Source organism: Phalacrocorax carbo, chromosome 3 (assembly GCF_963921805.1).
Source record: "Phalacrocorax carbo chromosome 3, bPhaCar2.1, whole genome shotgun sequence".
NCBI lineage: Eukaryota > Metazoa > Chordata > Aves > Suliformes > Phalacrocoracidae > Phalacrocorax > Phalacrocorax carbo.
The window spans coordinates 106,180,069-106,200,357 of NC_087515.1; the positions used below are offsets into that span (position 1 = coordinate 106,180,069).

The following is a 20,289-nucleotide window of genomic DNA, read 5'->3' on the forward strand; positions in this document are numbered from 1 at the left end:
CTGAAATTGGGTAGGAGAAAGGAAACTACTCTGGGGAGCAGCACAACACATAGATTTGCTGTGTTCTTTAAATCCTTCCTAGGGACTTGTTATTTGCCATAGACAGGAAGAAGATACTAAATATACCTCTAGGCCTGGTCTAATAAAGTCATTCTTATGTTAAGGTAACAGTTATAAAATACACACCAGGGATCTAAAAGAGGAAAAGGTCAAAGAATTGATTTGCATTCCAGAAGCTAATGAACATTTGCTTGGTGAATGTAATCTGTTGAAAGAAAAGACTAAGGAACAGCAAGCAAGCAAGGAGGAAAGATAAATCAGAGCATGTATAAAAGAGATCAGAAGAGGAGCCAAGTACCATGACGTCTTTCTAGGTAGATACATTACAGTTAAAGATCAACACCAAAGATCAACAACTCCTTCCAGGAAATAATTTAAATAGTAGCCATCCAAAGATGGGACTGTCTATACAAGGTGTTTAATAATATTCAAAATCTCCTCATATTGCTTTAAACTTTCAAGGAAGTTTCATGGCTTGCTAGTTTTGCCCACGATTTACAAGACTACCAACTAGCGTTCCATTTACCATCCTTGGATTAATTGTTATGTACATTATTAAAATTTGCATACATAAGCATTTACACTGAAATGCCATGGTGATGATTAAGGGATTGGAGCAACTGACATACCAGGAGAGGGTGAGAGAGCTTGACTGTTCAGCGTGGAGAACAGAAATCTCAGGGGATCATATGAATGTGTATAAATACCTGAAGGGAGAGTGTAAAGAAGAGAGTGCCAGGCTCTTTTCAGCAGTGCCCAGGACTGTGGGGATCTGGAGACCAGCACTGCTGCAGCATCGCTGGGGCAGGGACTGATGGCCCTGGGGGCATGAAGTGGGGCCATGGGCAGGATAAGGGGAGGCTCTTTACATTTGGGAAAGAAAGTTGGTGAAAGCCTCCTCCACACCTCTGACTTTTCTTCAAACATGCTACGCAGTGTTGACCTTCAGTGAAACTACATTGATCAGGAAATGTCTATTGTCTTACTTATAACACAAAATATAGCTTTTTGTGAGTAAGGAAAACAAAATAACAGTGCAGGATTTCTGTGGCAGTGTATTTGCACTTAGACAATTGGCCCGTTAAGCTGGTCAATTTTCTCTTAAAGCCTCATTTAACTTCTGCAATGTATTATGACTCACAAGCTCCAGTTTCAAATAGGTAAGTTGCAGTGAGATATTATTCCAGTATTGCCAATTATTTAAAGCTCATGCTGCAATATACCTAATAAATATCAAGTTCATATTAAATACCATATTTACAGTATATGAAGTATTAGCTTGCATTCATCAGAAAGGGAACCAACATTTTTCCTGCGTAAGAAGTATAAGCCAAGGCCAGCAGACCAGCAGGATGTATCCATACCAGGCAATGACAAATGATTCAGAAAACTCTGGATGGCACCAGCCAAGCCCCTTTAGGACCCAAACACAGTTCAGCCATATCAACATCAAGTTAAACCCAAGTTAATAAGCCAGGCAGATATGAACACAGGGTAATATAGGCACATTCCCACACAGAATGACAATGCCCCACATGGATACCACAGCTCAGCTTGGTGCCAGTTTACAGCCATCTGAAGCATGATCCATCAGCCATGTTCAGTATTAAAATATTTGGAGGTAAGTTGATGTTTTGGGGAACTGAATACATCTGTATAGGAATTTTTGAGATAAAATTTTGTTTCTTGTGGAAAAAAAATCTGTACCAAAGCCACTTTGCCTCCAGATAATTACATTTGTCGATATGGAATTTCTAGGAAAGACTTCTCAGGTCCAAGGAGATGTTTCAGGCCAAGGTGAAGACGTATTTACATTGTTTATGAATTCTTAGGCTCCACTTCTGCCTTGCTTTCACACTGGGAAAGCACAGACCAGAGATTAGCCCTGGGTGTAGGACACCACCTGTACCACATAGTTTGAGGAAGAGATGAGAGGCCAGGCACGTACCAGGCGAGCAGCTGGATCTGAGGCTGCTCCCGCCAGACTTGTAGCTGTTACTGCTGCAGGCTCACTACACTTGAGCCCAAGGCCAGAAGACCTTCCTCAGCATGAAGGAAGCATGAGACCATTTTCTGAAGGTATCCTCAGAGACAGCCTGCCCTCTGAGCTGTGAGAGGAGACAGCCACAGCCCTTGGCCATGCAGCTCGAGGCTTAGCACTCTGCCCTGTCCCCTCCCCTCAGCCCGGTGCTGTTTGGGAGCACCTCTGCTCCTCCACTGCAGCTCCTCCTCTTTGGTATTACCTTCTGCATGGATTAAAAAAAGGGCTTAAATCGTCCCTCTCCAAATGACTTGTTTTTGACACTGTGCCCGGTGTCTCTAAAATTTAAATAGTCAAATATCAAATGGAAATAGCTTAACTAGGAGAGCATGCAGGAGCCCAAGCCCAGGACAAGCTCAGTACAGGCAAGAGAAGGAATTCTGATTATGACAAGTGTCAGTACTGCTTCAGTTCAAGAACTTTTTCTGAAATTCAGAAATCATAGTGAAAATTACATTTTCTGTCTAGTCTGGAGTGGAATATAGCTGTGATACAAAGGTTCTTTCACACATCTAATTCCAGAAAACATTACCAGCATTCACCTCTGTCAGCCCTTCATGCCTTTCCTGGGGAGCTGGACTAGGACAATTGTTGGTCAGTGTAATGGGACTTATGGGACCATTCCAGCTGCTGTAACTCCAGCACTGTGCTTCAGATCATTTATTCTGAAAGTAATTTTTTCCAGGATCATTGTTTTGGAAACTGTTTTAGCCCCTACAGGCTGAGAAACATAGTGAGGGAAAAAGATAAAAAAAACAACTTAGAGCTTCTCCATGCCAGGGGAGAATTTAGAGACTCTCCAGGATTTGCAGAGCTAAAGACCTGGCCCACTCTATACGTTACTCCTGAGACAGTGTAAAACCAACCTAGGCTATCAAAACAGAGAGCTGTAAGTATGCTGCGAAAGGCACATTGCTTACAGAAGCCAAAGAACAAAATAAGAAAACCAATAGAAAATAATACAAATGATATGGTGTCAATAAGAAAAAAAAGGAAAAATCATTGTCAATCACTTTTTCACACAAAAAGACATACTCACACAGTCCTCCTTTAAAATTCTTCCTCCTTCATAAACAGTAAACTGAGCAGTCAGATTTTCAAGGCATGGAAAACCTTCTAGATACTACATCACTTTTCTTTTTTCCCCCCAATTAAATGAAAAAAAAAAAAAAGAACAACAAAAAAAGAACTAAGGCAAAGGAAAGTGCGAGATTATGGTTCAACAGTCAAAGTTTAAAAAGGCTTATTTCCCAACAATATTCTTTTTCTTTTAGCCAGACCCTCATTTGTCTTCCAATATCTCTACCTTGGGAGTTTCATGCAGTGTTTTTAAATAACACCACTATGCAGCTTAATGAAAATAATCAGCCTACCCTTTATGAAATAACTTTTTGCAAAATAACCCTGTTACACAAATCCAGGACTACTCAGTCTCCAGCCCTTATGATCCTCTCTGAAGATACAGATAGCACAGAAACTCTTCAGAAAGTGCTTTCATCAGGTTTCATTTTAAATTGAAAGACTGCAAGCTATGTACTTGTTACAGAGACTCTCTTGAAAATAGCTAGTTCTGTAAAACACATTATTCAGAGAAAAACAGTTTTATCCTTACCAGATAGTTTAGCTAATTCCTTCTTTCTTTTCCTTTTTATTTTAAAAAAGCCGATTTTTAGACAGCTAGGGCCATATGTTCTGTCTAGCCATCCATCTTACTCCCTCAGGTTACACTGAACGACACTTAAGAGCAATTGAAATCCAAATTTGGCTCACTAAATTAATTTGACAGATGGACTAGAAAAATGTCATTTGTAAAAGAAACTTAGATATGGCCATAAAACATTTTTCCATTTCTCTAGTCACTTTCTTTTCTTTTTCCTAATACGTATGTACAACAAACAGTTCATGCCTGAACAGTGTTAGCATTTTAGCAATCTGGCCTATAAATTCTGTCAAGACAAAATACACATTTTAAATGTTTGGCTCTGACAGACTTTTTAGTGTCGCTGGAATGCTTCCTTTTTTCAAGGTTACCTAATAAGCCTCTTAACTTATGGTTAACTTCACAGAGTAATACTGATATCCTTGAATCATTTACCAATTACTGCAGCATACTCAGTGAAATAATGCTGCTACTCCTTTGAAACAATACAAGAAATGCGGGGGTACAGAAGGAATGGATGATGTTCTTTTCTTTTCTTTGTGTGTGCTTTGACACATAATGCAAAGTAACATTGTCTATTTAGAGAGACACAGAAAAAAATGTCAGCGGGAGAAGAATGAACACACAGTGATTTCATTTGCGATTATTAAGCTCTGTAGGGAATCTTCATATCAGCTCTGTTTACTGCTTTCTACCTCTCAAAGCAACACAAATAAACTTGCTTTTGGTGCTGCTCAGTGCAAGCCACTACCCACTAGATGGGGCCCCAAGGCAAGAAGTTCTCAGCTCACAACGCCGGGTCCACCCCGAGAAGCTGCAATTCTAGAGAAATATACGGGCAAAAATTGGTCTGCAATATCAGCACCACAAACAAGTTTGAGAGCTCGAGCTGAATTTGGAACTTAGTTCATATGGGGGCTTGAATTCTACTAGCATCTACACCAGAAGGAAAACATACATCCTCTACCCGCCAAATTCTTGGCTACCTAATCCTTAAAACCCAACATTCTTAAGAAAAAAAAAACCCTGAGGTCCCTGTATTCTACCAATAAAATTCATAAGACTTTCACATATCTGTTTCTTACTACATAGAACTACGGCTTCACCTACCCACATGGGAGGACATGGACAAAATGATGTGACACAAGCAGCATCATGTGTTCCCTCCCTATTGGTCCAGACAACAGTGATGCCAGCATCCCTCAGGAAAACATTTCCAGCAAGCAGTAGTCTTTGGAGACCTGTCAGCTACGGCTTGGTCTGCTGGGCACTCCGCCTCTCACAGAAATGCATCAGCTTCCCCATCCGGTTTCTGCTGTATAGATCCATGCCTACAGAAAATGTTGAGCTTCACATATAAAGTAAGAGAAGGGGTCAAGAAACAAAAATCTCTGCACTTCACAGCCAGAGCCATAACCACTGATCCAAAACATCATGTTGATTTGCATTCACTTTGATCCACAACTGTTCTTCGTTTAATCTGTTCAAAATTGATCCTCAGCTGATGATTTACCACCTTGTAGACGATTGTCCTACAATGTGAATGTAGACTGCTATTATTATATAGCTTATCTCCACATTTGTACCTGAATTCATTACCATGGGCTACCTTTACTGCCAGTGGAGAAAGCTACTTCACAAAGGCACTTCATTCTGTTCTGAAGTAAATGTCTAAAATTGGTCCCCTTAGGTCAAGTAGTTCAGATATAGATGTCAAAGCTGCAGAGGTCTTAGAAGTGGGTAGAATGGCCCCTGCGTCTACTTCTCAGAGGAGAAAGATTTTCTTATCTTTGTGTTTAACAACACACGCAGTAGTCTTCTGAGTAAAATCATGAACTTTTCTCTCGATTCATCAGATTTTTAAAGCAACTTTACAGCCGTCTATCTGTAACCATCTGATCATTTTCTGGGAGCATCCCACTGCTGAAGTGACAAAATTTCAGCTTTTAACTTAATTTATAAGTTACATTTATAATCCTAGGGTTACAAAGTTAACTGCAAAAGCTTAAAAAAATGTTTGAAAGGTTGAAAATGCAGGGTGGGAAATTATTAACATGATAAATCTTATGCAGGAGAGAGAAACATAAACCTTGAGCCTTGAAACTAATTATTTCAGGGAAGTCTAGTCACATTATGGTTAGACAATGCCATAAACCTCCCCACACAGACTTCTGTCAACCTATGGTCTGTTTCCGTTCTTGTGAAAAATCAGGCTTCTGTTGTTTCCCAGCTTGCAGGACAATTAATTTTTCATATCAGCACTGCAACAGCAGCAAGCGTAGTGAGGGGCACCAGACTGAAGACAACCTGGACAGGTCAGACATCTTAGAGTTGCTCATGGCAGAATGCACAATGGCCAAGCCAAGGTTGGCTGAGTAGTTATGCTGTCTATGTCTGCCTGGATCAGACCCTGGAGCATCAGCCTTCTCCAAGAGCAACTTCTGAAGGCAGGAATCACTGGCTACTCATGAACCTAACGGGAGGTTCACAGGCATGGTAATGCCACCATCAATACTGTTACAATGCCAGAGTGCTTCTTGGCACCCTTTTGGACTAGGACATATGGTACTTTCCCAAACAATTTCTGAGTACAGGCAGGATTTAGCCTGAGCAAGGCACCATTGCCCATGGAGGTTTGGAGGTGGTCCTCCTGTTCCACTAGCTGAGAGCACTTTATAGTGCAGGCATGGCCACACCAGCAGTTCTAAGGAACAGCCATGACAGCCATAAGCCTGTTCATTTTACTAATACATATAAACAGGTGATAAGCCCAGAACCTGGTAGATTTAAAAAATGGAGCATTTGATGAGAATGAAAAACTGCTAAGCAATACTGGCATTTGGAGGGAGGCCAAGGTAAGAGATACGCACCACAGGAGTAGCGTGGAGGTAAAGCAGCTTGTTCATATTAAGGCAAGGTCACCAGCAATCTTGGAAGCCTGTAACCAGAGCAGGGGAGAACAACATGTCATAAGAGAATTAACAAAATTAAAATGAAGGAATGGAATCATTAACGTGCAAATTCAGGATTCAAGTGGAGCAAAGAAGCCAAAACAGACAAGACTTTTCTCTTTTCTGTGTCCACACAGGCTGGCACAGGAGAAGGAACAGGAGCTCCAGACACCATTGAGTATTTGCAGTGTCCAAAACAGGAAAGTGCTTTTGACCAGGGAGACATGGGGGGAGCCGGTGCGTTCTGATGACGCGAAGCCTTCCTCAGGAGCTCTGCAGGGCAGCTCCAGACTGAAGAGTGCTTTCTCTCTCCTTTAGAGCTCTTTCAAACCAGACCCACCTCCATCCAGTAATTTCAGGAAGGGGGGAGGAGATCTATTACTTCATCCTCATGTATGTTGCAGCTTTTCTTTGCTGCCTCCTACACTTCATCTGCCACTGCTTTAATCTGCCCACTCTCCCACTTTCACACGGCTTGTTTACAGCTCTGTGTTAAGAAGATAGTCCACCTGCATGCCTCGCTTTGCCGAGGTCGCTTTCCTACATGCCTGCAACTGTTCCTTTTCCCCACAGCAGCTTCAGACATTCTTTTCATTAATCATTTAATCAATCAATCTTTTTCCATGTTTTTGTTATTCTCTTTGAGGGTTTTTGATTTTCCAAGTTACTTTTCTCCTGTGCTTTATTAGACTATAGCATGCTTAGCTCCCTCCAAAGCTCAACATGAGAACTGAATAGGAATGGGGGAGCCTGTAAGCTCTCAGACAGTGCTCTCAAGATAATTAGAAACACATATAGTTAGAAATGTGGCATCTTTATTCAATTTATCCAGAAATTACTCAGTAGTTCTGTGTGGCCTGAAGACACGTCAAGAAGTTACCACATGCAGAGTAAGTGCATCTAAAGCACATTTCAGGTACTGAGATTTTTGGTAATAAACCAGTGAAGAAATGAGGATGTTGTGCATCCTTAGGTAGACCAATAACAACATTACTACCTTGACAAACTTTTCATAGTATTCAGCCTGAGTCTTTTTAGCTGCAGAGAAAGCAAAAATTAACCTGATTTATTCTTGTACTTCCTAAATGAACAAAGAGAACAACTGATCATTATCTTCTTTAATAGCGCCCTTTTACATAATGAAAGACTTCTCATGTTCCACTCTCAGAGTTTAATTTTCTAGAGTAAACATAGCCAGTGCTCTGAAACTTCCTTCATTTCCTAAACCTTATGCTCCCTTTGCTGCCCTCTGAATTCCCTCCAGTGAGTCCATATTTCCAGTCAAGGACAATGCCTGAAAGTAGGTGCAGTATTTCAGCCAGTCTCACCCCTGCCCAGAAGAGAAATGTAATTAATCCTTGCTTTACAAATAATGCTGCTGTTCAGACTTTTTTCTAAATGGCAAATTTCTCTTCGGAACCTAACAGAGTCACACTGTAACCCAATATCCTTTGCTTTCCAATATCACCCCAAGGGACTTGGTGGGATTCTGCCACCTGGCCAGCTACTCCCTACTTCTATTTAACATTTAATTTCTCATCCACAAGAGCAGCACTTTGTGCCATTCGTTACTTTTCCGTAAGGTGTGAGGGAAATACCCAGCTTTTTACTCCACTTAGGAATAGTCCACAGTTTTCATGCCCCTTGCTTTTTGCAGTATCTATTCACTGCATGAGTCCATCCCCAGAAGAAGATGCATACTGTAACAGTCTCTGTTCTGAAGAGCAAATTCCTCCTTGCTGTCATGAAGTTCATTTTTGTTGCCAGCCATGGCATATGGGATAAAAGACACACTCAGCCTCCATGTGCGTGATGCAGAAGGCAAAATCTGAAAAGGAAACAGGAGGAAACTGGAACGCTTGTTACTACAAGACAGAGATAAACATGAGACAGAACAAATGGTTAAAGAAAGCATATATCAGGTGTCCAGGATCTTGTCCAGGAAATTGACATAAAACAGATTATGTGGCATTAAAAATTAAAAAAAAAAAATTTAAAAAAACCTGCTTACTTTAAGTTTTACATTGCCTAAACAGTCTGGGAATGGGATGGAAGAAATCTGGCCTTTCATTAAGTCCAGGAGATGAACAACTTTGTTCTGGTGAACTCGGGGAAGAAAACTCAAAAGTCAATGGCTTTCAGAGAAATAGCCTGTTCAGGTCAACAGCCTGAGCTCACTTTGGGCACCTGCAAAACCAAACAAGCCATGGAGCATATGATGTACTTGCTGCCCACCTGGAACATCATGTACAAGGCAAGGCAGTATCAGGTGTGTCTGCCTGCAAACTGCATGACTGTAGTCATGACTAAGGTAGCAAAAGCAAGGTCTGCATCTACCAAAATATTCACATCATTAGGTACAGTTTTGAATATACTAGGCCGCCTGGTTAAGAGGCTTTATGTCCTCTTGTTGGTGCACCTTCTAGTTATTCTACATTTATTATTTACCATCTCTGTGCTAACTCCTCTTGACAGCGTTGCAGCCAGCTTGTCCAAATCTGTCCTGCAATTTCCTACACATTTTCAAAGCCATTCTGAAAGAGAAGAAAGGTAAAGCCAAGGCATTTCATTCAGTCCTAACCTGTTACAGCAAAGTCCTCCAGAAAAGACATATTTTTAATATCTCTACCTGTCATTAAATTAAATTTTCTCCCTGAGGTATTCCTCTTTCTGTGCTTGTTTGCAAATACGGCACCACTATGGCAGTGACATCAGCTTAGCTTCCACACCAAATAATCCCACTGAACCCCAGGGTGGAATTCAATCCCATTACAGTCAAAAAAAGGCATGTTCTCTATTGACTCACCTGGGTACAGCATCTCACCAGTGAGACTATACTAGCACGAACAGGTAAGCTATGCACAATATTTTGCAAATACAGAGGTTATTCTAGTTAAGAATTGAGGATATTTTATACATACTTTGGAATAAAAATAACGCATGTGCATGGTGCTATACGATACTCCTTAAATATTGTTAAAGCTATTCAAGTGCAGAAAAAAAAATCCCAATGTGACACAGAATAATAATTACTTTGATTAATCGGTTATGGTTTTAAAGAGTCAGTGCATTTTATGTAAGCTGCAATGACCTCTTTGAACAGCAGAGGACATTTAGTTACCCCAATTTGTCCCTTGAATGGTATCCAGAGGAGAGAACAGTGGGAACAGTGAGGAGACTCAGCCTGGGGATGGGTGGAGAGAAAGGCCCTTTTGTGCAGCGGCAGAGGCAGAATCCCACACGCTCAATTTCACACACGGACAAAGAAGGAAGGGGAACACTTATCTCTTCTGTTTTTTCTATGTTTTTTTTTTCAAGGTCTGCAGCACAAAATCCCTCCCAGGCAAGTTGTCAGCAAGGAGGAAGCATCCTGCATGCAGAGGCCCAGCCTGGGAGATTAGCGATATCGCTTACCGCAAACCCGACACAGCAAGAGAAACTGCTGTGAAAGGACACAGCAGAGGAGAGGTCTGAGAACTGACTGCGTGAGCAAATAGTAAATACAGCTGCTGCTTTAATCGTTGCACCAAGTTTCCAGCGATGAGCTGGATTCGCCATGCTACTGAAGCAATATGGGATGCCAGAGGAACTCCACAGTAGTCAGGGGAAAAGCTGGGATGAATTAAAGCTGAAGTAAAACTAGCATGGCAAAGATAAATACAAGCCTAATCCTGTACACCACACTGTATTGCTGCTGCATTGTGACTTCACTTGTTAAGCAAGGCATATGCACAGCAGCGATGGGGCTTCTCTGCTGAGAGGAATGCAAGCTCCAGGAGACTGGAGAGACTGCAAGAGACATCGTTGCCTGCGGTGATGGTGGCCCCCAGCTGAGCAGGGACCAACCATGTTGGTTTTTATCCCTGATCCCAGAGGCTTTTGCAGTAAAGCTCTGCTGCATAAACAACTGAACAACACTGAGAGCAGGGACTGGCGTCCAAACCTGTCTGCAGCAAACTGCGGTGTCCAGCACCTTCTTGTGTCACTTCTTTCATGCCCCGTATCTCTCAGCGTCATAGCACTGTTGTGACAAGAGGGGATGAGACTGCCTTCAGCCTGGAGGGTCTAGAACAGTGTGGTTTTAAACTTCTTGAAGTATGAAAGGCACTAGGAGTGGTCTTAGAGACAACACTATTAAGGAAGGGTATGGCAGCAGAACTACCACAGATTTTTAAAGGGACAGAGCCAGTCTCACATTGAAAATAGTAATTTTAGGCAGCTAATAAAAGGGGTGAATGTGCACTGTAAATCACAGTGAGCTGGAACAGTTCAGTTCTAGAGAGCGACAGCATTTGGGACGAGCCTCCATTCTGTGCTCACTGCCACCCCTGTAAGCATACCAATCATTGTGATGATCTTAAGGGTCCTTTCCGACCTAAATGATTCTATGATGCCATGAAACTAATTCATCAGCATCAGCCTTTTCTCCAGGCACACTTAAACCACTTATCTCCACCACACTGCAGACTGAGTCTAAGTGCCCTGAGAACCTAAATTCCCCCTTGGGCACAACTGAATGAGAAAGTACGGCACTATTGTACCGCTCCACGTTTACACTATCTCCACGTGCTGTCCAAGTCCACCAACTAGGCCTACCACACTTACGAGCTCTCATTCAGCCAGACCTCTCAGAACCTCTTTTTTGGGTGAGGATCTGCACAAAATGCAGGGAGAGAGATTAGTCCTGTGTATCAGAGGCAACTTGTCAGAGCTTTAATGTAAATGAGTGAAAAACAATATCATCCCTTTTCTCTGCCCAGGGAAAGTGAGCTCTTATTACCACAACCCCTTGATACAATCAGCAGTCCAGAAGGCTTTCTAGATGCCTTCCTCAGTCGTTTCTCTGAAGACTGCTATGTATGGCATTAAATAGTGAAATAGCTGATGGACTGTAACAGGGAAATAACACTATAGCCTAGTTCGGAGAGCAGCCACTGGGAGCGAAGGGTTATGCACTCCTGTCAGCTGTTCAGTGACTCTTTCAAAACCTTTCAGAAATAATCTGGAGTATAGGCATGTCCAAGCCTTTTGATGACTTAAGCTCTAATGTTTTGCCCATACCTAGTTTTGCTTTCCTAGTTAGCTCTACCATGAAGCCTTCTTAAGTGAAATGCAGCTGATCCCAGCAGAAAACATTGTCTTAATTATAGCACTGCACCTTTTCCCCTGGCCAGAATCTGCAAGTTTAATTCACACCAGGCCATTCCTGCAATCAGCTGTCTTATAAATGAAGACCACAGTGCTTCAGAGACCCACCACACGACTTCCACATTGCCTCCACATAGGTGTGAGTCCAGCCAGGCTGAAAACCCAACCTGTATATCCTTCAGCCATCAGATAGGTAGCATCAGAGTTCTCCTAGGAAGGACATCACGATCTAGTATGGCCTTAATAAGGGTCACTGGCTTTGCCATGAAGAAAGAGATGGGAGAGATGGAGGTGGTTGGGAGGGGTTCAGGGTGTCAAATGCTGCCCACACGGCAGGGAGTTGCAGCCTTCTGCAGAACTGGATACTCTTGATAGGACTACAAAAGCTGATGTGCTTCAGATATAGCCTAGAGAGTGTAAACAGAGCAGAGAGCCAGTAGGCTCTGCATCAGAAGTTTCCTCCACCCTGTAAATAGGATGCACAGCTGTAACAAGGGCCATGAGTCCCTCTTTTACCATCCAACCAAACAATTCCCCACAACCAATGTCTCTACCACTACTACAGCCTACTCCTTTTCCCTGCCTGCTTCCCTCAGCCTCCCCTGCCTGCCTGCTGCTGCCGTGGGAACTGATGGGAGCACCACTCTAGGCAGTTAAACAAAGCTGTGAGGGATAAGAGGGATGGAAGAGCAGACTACAGCTTCCAGCCCCTCTGCCGGCTCATGGCAGGCTTCTGGAGGGATCGCTCTGGTGGCAGCAGGAGTATCTGGCAACTCACTTCAGCTTTGGAGAGACTGGAGATAGAGACAGGATAGGTTTGAGACTCTCCTCCTGCACAACTTCTGTCTGGCTGCACGTTATGCCATCAGTGTTTCTGAATTTAGATTAAGCCTGCAACAGATAACATTTGATGCTGTTTTGCCCAGGCATCCAAAATGACAAACTCTTTTGGTTTTTGTAAGCATTTCAGTCTTTCCTCCTTGCCCTAATCTGAAACCACAAAATACAAATGGTGTGTCTTCTTTTGATGCAACAACTGATTTCAAGGAAGTGCAATAGGTAACAGCAAACCAAACATGTGACCCGGGGGGGGCATTCGAGCAGGAGCCAAGCAGAGCTCTCAAACACGCAGGCTGCAAACCTTTCACCTGTCACTCTCAAGCCTCTGCTTTGTTTATGCTAGGAATTAGTAGAGTAGCAGTTAGCAATGCTGGTGAAGGAAACTGCAGACTGGGTGTGGGAACAGGCCTTCTGTCTGAGTACAGTTCTTATCTTCCCTCAATGCTTATGCTCCAGTCATGTCTTATCTACCACAAGAGATCACTATCCAGCCTGCCTGTCCCGGCACTGCTGCACTGGCAGTATCACTTCATTATTTGTCAGCCAACCCACAAGTTTACATGTTTGTGCACATCTTGGCTGTCTTTTGCTTTACTGTTGTTTGCTTCATTTAGATTTATATGCCACCTACTAGTAGTAAGGCAATAATTTTGTTCCTTCTGTAATAAGTAATTTACTTCTGGAAGAAGTCAATTTTATAACAGTTGGAGGAACATTCATCAAAAGACTCAAAATACTGTTTCTTTATCCTGTGATATTTTTGACTGATTTTTCCCCTCTTTGCTCCTATCTCCAATACAGTTCCACTCATATTTGTAACGGTCAGATAGACAACCTGACTTAAAATACTGCCACCAGTGCTTTAAATCCTGTCTCACATGGATTTCTTTGAGCTGGATTAGCAAGCACAAGTACAGTCCCAAAGGTCTCTTGTAGATCTCTGGGCTAAATACCAAACCATGCTATCATCATCATAATTCAAACAGTGATTGTAACTATGGGATATTTTTATGTTAAAATATGCTGGAGTACGTGCAGTCACTGTCACCTAGGAGATGCTGAGTGAGTAGGAGTTTAGCCACAGATAATTTTGAAAAGTCATATTTTGCAGGGTGGATCAACTTGTCCTTTCTCTAGCTGGGAAGCTGTCCTTGTGACTATTGTAAAATAAAACATCAGAAACAATTTATCCTTAAAATGTAGATGCTTGCAACTGTAAGCACTTTAAAAATAGTAGTAAAGGGAGTTGGGTAGAAGCAGAAAAGAGAAGAACAGTATAAGAGGGAGAAGCAACACACAGGATAAGGAAATTACTGAAATCCAGTTACTTAACAACAGACATAGAAGTGAAATCTATGGCTTTTGTATATAATTATGTAAGTTATTACCCTTGGTGCTCTGCCCATAAAAACACTAGTGAATACAATGGAGATAAAAGTGTCTCGTGCTTGTAGTCTGCCTAGACACAAACTTTTGAGGGGGGATAAAAAAAATGAAGAAAAAATAAAAAGGTACTCTTTAAAACAAGGAATATTATAACCTTTAAAAAAAGGCCATATGAAAAGTGTCTTGCTTTTCCAAACAGAATAAAAAACTGGAGACAAACAGAGCCTGTAGGCTTAGTTTTGTGTGTCAACACAAACATTGCCCTGCAGACAAATCTTTGTCTATGCCCCTAAATTAAAGGAGCTGTCCTAGAGTTTTCTTAGATCAAAGAGAGAAACAAAGGAAAAGAAAACTATACGGGGAGAGAGAAAACAATAAGGTCTCTGTTTCCTTCATGAAATTTACTGGGAAGACCGCCATTTTACTGCAGAGCCACAGGCCTTTTCTATTTACAGATTCAAAGCCCAGTGCTAAATTTTTGAAGATGCTTGTGCCAGGTTCTGTTTCCAATTACCTGCACGCTGTGTGGTTTCCTAAGTGGGTTTCTGCTGAAACCGTGATCAGCCTAAATTAATACCCACAAATGCTGGCTTGGATCAACAAGGCTATGCTCCATGTCTCCAGCAGCCTCATCCTGCCGGCCAGAAAATGCCGTCTTTACTATCAAAAGAACCCAGCTACGCTTAGATATATTTGGCTTTAATTTAGATGTAGGCCAGCAGCCCAGGAGAAATGTGGCAAGTGGACATAAGGGGAAACTGATAATAACTGTTCTTTCTATAACACATTTTGGTGGGTTTTCCTTCCTCTCAAAGAGCTTGCAACGGTGAATGCAAGAGGCTGCATAGGATGCTTGAGCATCCAGAAGTAACAATTGGCCAGGTTTGCTAAAAACTTGTATCTGTAGAGAATTTCCAGCTTAGGGACCTGCAAGTTTCCAGTTTTGAAAGGACGGGGGAGTTACATGCAGAAAGACTGCAGGAAGCAGCTCTTTTGGTAAGCAGGCTGTGCCCTTGAAATGGAGCAAAGCACCTCAATAACCAGTTTGGATGAAGACAGAGTTGATGCATCGCTGAGGGAAACTGGCTAGGTTTGCTCCATACTTTGTTTTGAAATTTTAAATCAGAGATGCTGTGGCAATCACCAGCAGACTGGCAGAAACAAGAACTGGCTGTTCAGTGAACTGCACCACCGAGAACGTTTAAAAGGTCTTGACACAGGGATGGCTAGTGCATTTTAGATATCCTTAAAACCTCCGATTCTTACACCTGCATTTGGAAAGACACTGGCAAAAGTAACCCAGCAAGCAGATTTTTGGGAATCACAAATCAGCATTACCCTGTTGACTTCACATATCTAGGTTTGCAGCCTTTGACAAAACGTATGAAATCTAATAAGAATGCATCCCTCTCCAGGGAATACATTTGGTTGTTTCCTTCCACTAAATATTAGAAGGTTTAACATTATTACACTTAATTAATTATTTATTTTTTTACTGACATAATTCTAAATTCTCTGAAGTCTACTAAAAGAAACACTGCAATGCTCTTAACAAGATTTTACTCTTCTAGGACTTCATCCGGAAGAGAAAAAAAAATTGAGTCTCACCTGTTTGAATTCACACAAAGAACTTTAATGACCTGTTCAGTGCTTTGGACTGTAAGAGTTAAGACAAAGACATAATCAGCCCCAAAATCTTAAAAAGTTAACGTTAAGAAAGTTAAAATTTGAACATTTGTAACCTTAACTGTATGCAGACTGTGAAGTACTTCATTTCAGACAAAGGGAGCAGAGAAGAGACTGAGAGGAAGATCTCCACTTTTTCATTGCACTTCTCTCCAGGCTGCATATCCTTCTACCAGCATAAAGTACATGGGCAAGAGGCACGGGTAGAGGAACAGCCACAGCAGCGGCAGTACCACTCCCGAACCGTGTATGTCTGTGTATTAACTCACATGCTTCCTCCACTGCAGACATCTGTGCATCAACAGAAAGGCAGGTGTCCCGCTGCCTTTGTCCTGGCTTCAGGGACAAAGGGTGCTGCAAAAGGCCACAAATAGGGACCAAAGTAGGAACAGTTTCACTCCACCTTTTTTATTCTGTTCAGCTCCACAGGAAAAAAATATTTTTCTCACATGGAGCAAATGCAGTAAAAAAAAAGGAAACGGTAAAATAATTCACTCTGCAGTATGAGCCAATGTTTCCATAGTGCTTTACTGATGCAGAAGAGGAATTTATTTCCAATATCTGATGGGATGAATCATCCTTGTCTCCCTCCCCACCCCCACTTTTCAGAGAAAAGTGATGCTTAAACAGATTTTCCCTGGTAATAAATGGAAGTTTATGGCAGAACCAGAAATAAAACTAGGTCTTCCTAATGCCTGTATTTCCTATTGCTTATAGAGATCTTTTTCTTTTTTTGACTGAGTGTGTGGTAGCATATGTAGGAGTCCGAAAAATTTTAACAGGGAACTGTTTCCCAGGTAAACCGCACCTACGATTTCTTCTTGGCTGAGATGGCTGAGCATGGTTTGCTCAAGCCTCCTTTCGCTCCCCACACTCTCTTCCCCCTCTGCTGCCCCATCAGCCATGGCTCAGCAACGCAGGGGGTCCCTGCGTAGCTCTGGGGAAGACGAACTGCTGCAGTCACTCAAATGGCTGGGCTCGTTTGCCCTTTTTAGTGCCCTCAGAGGGCAGGGCAAGTTCAGAAAAAGTGAACCTATTGCCTGGATCCCTTCGCACTTAAACTCTGCATGATGAAGCCCCAGGACCGATGAGGAAACCTACAGTACATTACAGCTGCTTCAAATACAGTAGCAACATCAAGAGTAGCCAATGCAAATACTGTTTTTTTCACTGCCCCTTCAAAAATAACTTCTTTTACAAGTTCTCTTTTACCACATGCAAGCTGAGCTATTTTCTTGGCTCTCGGGAGTGAAGGGCAACCTTGTAATTTGAGTAAGAGGAAGGCTGGAACTGTGCTTTCCCCGGAGACCTGCAAAAGAGTAACAACCGAGCTGCTGCGCCTCCCTTGTTCTTGGGAGAGGGAATATACAGCTTCGCTCCTTTCTGCAGGCGCTGAGCCAGGCAGTCTGGTCAGGAAAGCAGCAGGAGCCAGAATGACTTCTGCTCCCTGTGTCCCTCCAGTCACTGCTTACAACAGGGAGTATCAGGTGAGCAGCCTCTGCTCCTTCCTCTTCTCAGCTAGAGGCACAATGCCCCTTTCTAGACTGGGATAAAAGCGTGTTGTAGGCATATATACTGATACGTATATTGATACAAGCCTATACACTGACAGCTGGCTAGAAAAGTCATAGCAACAACAGCAAGTAAGTTGAGTTAAATGGCATTAGCACGACAAAGTTAGCCGAATTAGAGACTTGTCCGGGATAGGCTATTCAAACAAACATTACATATATCAATGTGCACTATCGTCGTACCTTTATGCTCCAACTCTGTCAAAGGCAAACCGGAGTCGGACAGAGCCAGACTCTACATTTAAATAACACATAACTGAAGTAGTGCTTAACAAGGAGATATGAAGGAAGTTGCTGATGAATTAAGGTGATTTCTCTCAAACTTTTCCATTAGTATTTTGACACTTCATTTTCTTTGAGGAGGGGCTGATAGAGTACTGCACCTCCAAGGCATTATCAAATCACACAACATATTTAATTTGATTGTGACAGTGGAGTTAGTATATGCTTTGAAAAGATATGCAGGACAACAGAACTAGAGTAAGAACTCAAAGAGGTTCAACTTCTCTTAATTAGCCTATGGAGGTTCCCACGCAGCACTACCCCTGGTCCAGGAGACCTCTCATGGACCTGCATGATTTTTCCTTATGGTTTAAATCATATTTTTAAGAACATTCCCTGCCTGACTAGAACTTCATTATGATCCAAAAAGAGGCTGGCAATGATGGCGAAAAGGGATTGTCTTATTTGCATTCCCTAAAGTGAAGGTATTATTAATCTCAGCTTTTATTCCAATCAAGATTCAGCATCTTCTTTATATGTATTTACAGGTATTATATGGCAGAGACATATAATCCAGCACTGCAGATGACAGATTCACTTGCCTGTGCAGAATGGGCAAAAATTTGCTGCGAACTTTCCACTCACCCGCTCTGCAATGTTTTTCCACATGTGCAAAGAACTGCAAAGCAGCAGAGTGCGAACGTGCCTCCCACCAAACAACCCCTTAATCTGCAATGCACTAACAAGCTGTCAGTAAATTAGGCCCTGACCACTGAGCTAGTCGTTTCTAAATGGTGTGGGAATTAACCCTGCAGCAGTTTGTGCTCTTGCTTCGTTCCTCAGAGACCTCCTACCTGGTCAATGCTTTAATCCTGCAGTTACTTTTTCTTGTAGCCGCAGTCTGCAGTGACTAAAAGCACAGGTAAGCTTAACAAAACATGAAGAACTCTCGCATTATGACTAATTCAATTGCTCACAACTTTATTTCCTCAGGAAGCAAACAGCTTGGGGTTTATTGTATCATTCTGCCAAGGAGCAGATGGATTGTCTTCCCAATTTCATCTAGAAACTTAGGGCTTTACTAAGGGAAAAAATTAGGAGGTGAAGGATGGAAAATCTGCCTGCTGCACAAAAGGAGTTTCATTGGTTTCCAGTAGGTAATTTTTCGAAATTCACAGGCCCCCTGTATGACCTATTGGAATATTCAAGCAGAGAAACACATGCAACCTGCAAAGAACGGGGCGGGGAAAGAGAAGGATAATTGAGGGGGGAAGGAGAGGGGAAAAAAGAGAGGATGAAATAAGAAAAAAAGAGAAAGGAGAAAAATACAAAGAAACAAATGGGGGGGAAAAAAAGAAAGAAAATGGAAAAAAGGGGGGGGGGGGAGAAAAAGACTTCACCTTCAAAACTCTCCACGCATAAGCTGCTCACTGGGGACTTCCTTGAGAACTGGCACTGCCAGCACACTGAGAGCGGAGCGATGAAGGGCACAGCGGTAGGACTGCCAGGATATATCGTTTCCTCTCTCCTTCCCAAGGACAGATGTCATTCAGAGGATACTCACTCAGCTCTTTTCCGTCAGCGCTTACTGCTGGAGGGACCTGCCAGGCAGGTGTCACGGTTGTGTCAGGCCCTGCTCTCTGCTCTCGGCAGCTCCGCTTGCCCGCGAATAGCTGCTCCTGCTGGTATTTATGAGATGCAGATGTTCTTCATACTCATTTCAAAAAGAAGCCTGCAGGTACGGCCCCAGCTGAGTAATAAATGCCTACGGCTCCCCTGACCTACTTGTACCCACCTAGGCTTTTTTAGTCTGTGAATGCTTTCTCTTCTGTTTGCAGGTGCCTAGACACCGCAGTCCTGAACCAGGACTGGGCCTTCTTTCTAGGCACGGTCCCAGTACTAATGGTTACTAATCGTTGAGCTGCCTCTGCCCCACCCGCAATGGGTACATCTCTCCACAGGTTGTAAACTCACATTCACCGACATGGTTGTTTTGTACACTTGATAATGACTTGGTATGACCTGGGAGTTCCCAGGTACGCATGACTTCCCGCCTCGCGCAGTCTAGGAACTGAAGCAGATTTGTCTTTCCAGCAAGACCTCTCTGCCCTCAGGGGAATATAAGTCAACACCATCTGCCTCCGGATGTTTTCATACGAGAGCTTTTGTGATTGTTTTGAAGTTCAGGAGATGGGCACAAGTGATTCTAAAAACACGTGTTGTACCTGGAAACAGACGATAGCAGGGGATCCTCCGTACCCAACTCAAGAGGACTTTCAAACCTGAATCCTTTGTGCTGCAACTGGTGGTTTCTGTTTTTTCAGAACTGGAAAATTAATCTTGTGACATGGCACACGTTATTGGACCCGGCCACAGCATTCAACAGACTGTGGATCCACCTGAAGCTCGAGCCTGGGGCCTGAGCAACCTGAGAGATGTAGGTGCTACGTGTTCCACGAACCAAGCAGGAGTATATACTTGAGATAAAATTTCATCGGCACTAAGCTTCCTGATGTCTAGTTCACAGCACAGAGAAAAATGACAGAGTGAAGGAATTTGTGTTCTAATTAAGTTAAAAAAACCACATTCAAGTTAGTGACTGCTTGAGTCTTACTCTATCAGAGCTTTTCTTCCTCCTTTCCAGTGAGGGTCCCTAGTAAATTACAACAGACTCAAAACTCTGGGGCTGAATGGAACAAGTTTTCTGGCAATCCAAGAGGTCTG

At 42.6% G+C, this 20,289-nt stretch overlaps 1 long non-coding RNA gene across 1 annotated transcript; it reads right to left on the reverse strand.

Moving 5' to 3' along the window:
- Positions 1-7,510: 7,510 nt before the first annotated feature.
- LOC135312665 (uncharacterized) lies at positions 7,511-9,960 on the reverse strand. Its single transcript, XR_010372328.1, has 3 exons — positions 9,834-9,960; positions 9,161-9,246; positions 7,511-8,540 (listed from the first exon to the last, which is right to left on the reverse strand). It is a non-coding gene; the product is annotated as an uncharacterized LOC135312665 (long non-coding RNA).
- Between the last annotated feature and the right edge of the window lie 10,329 nt (positions 9,961-20,289).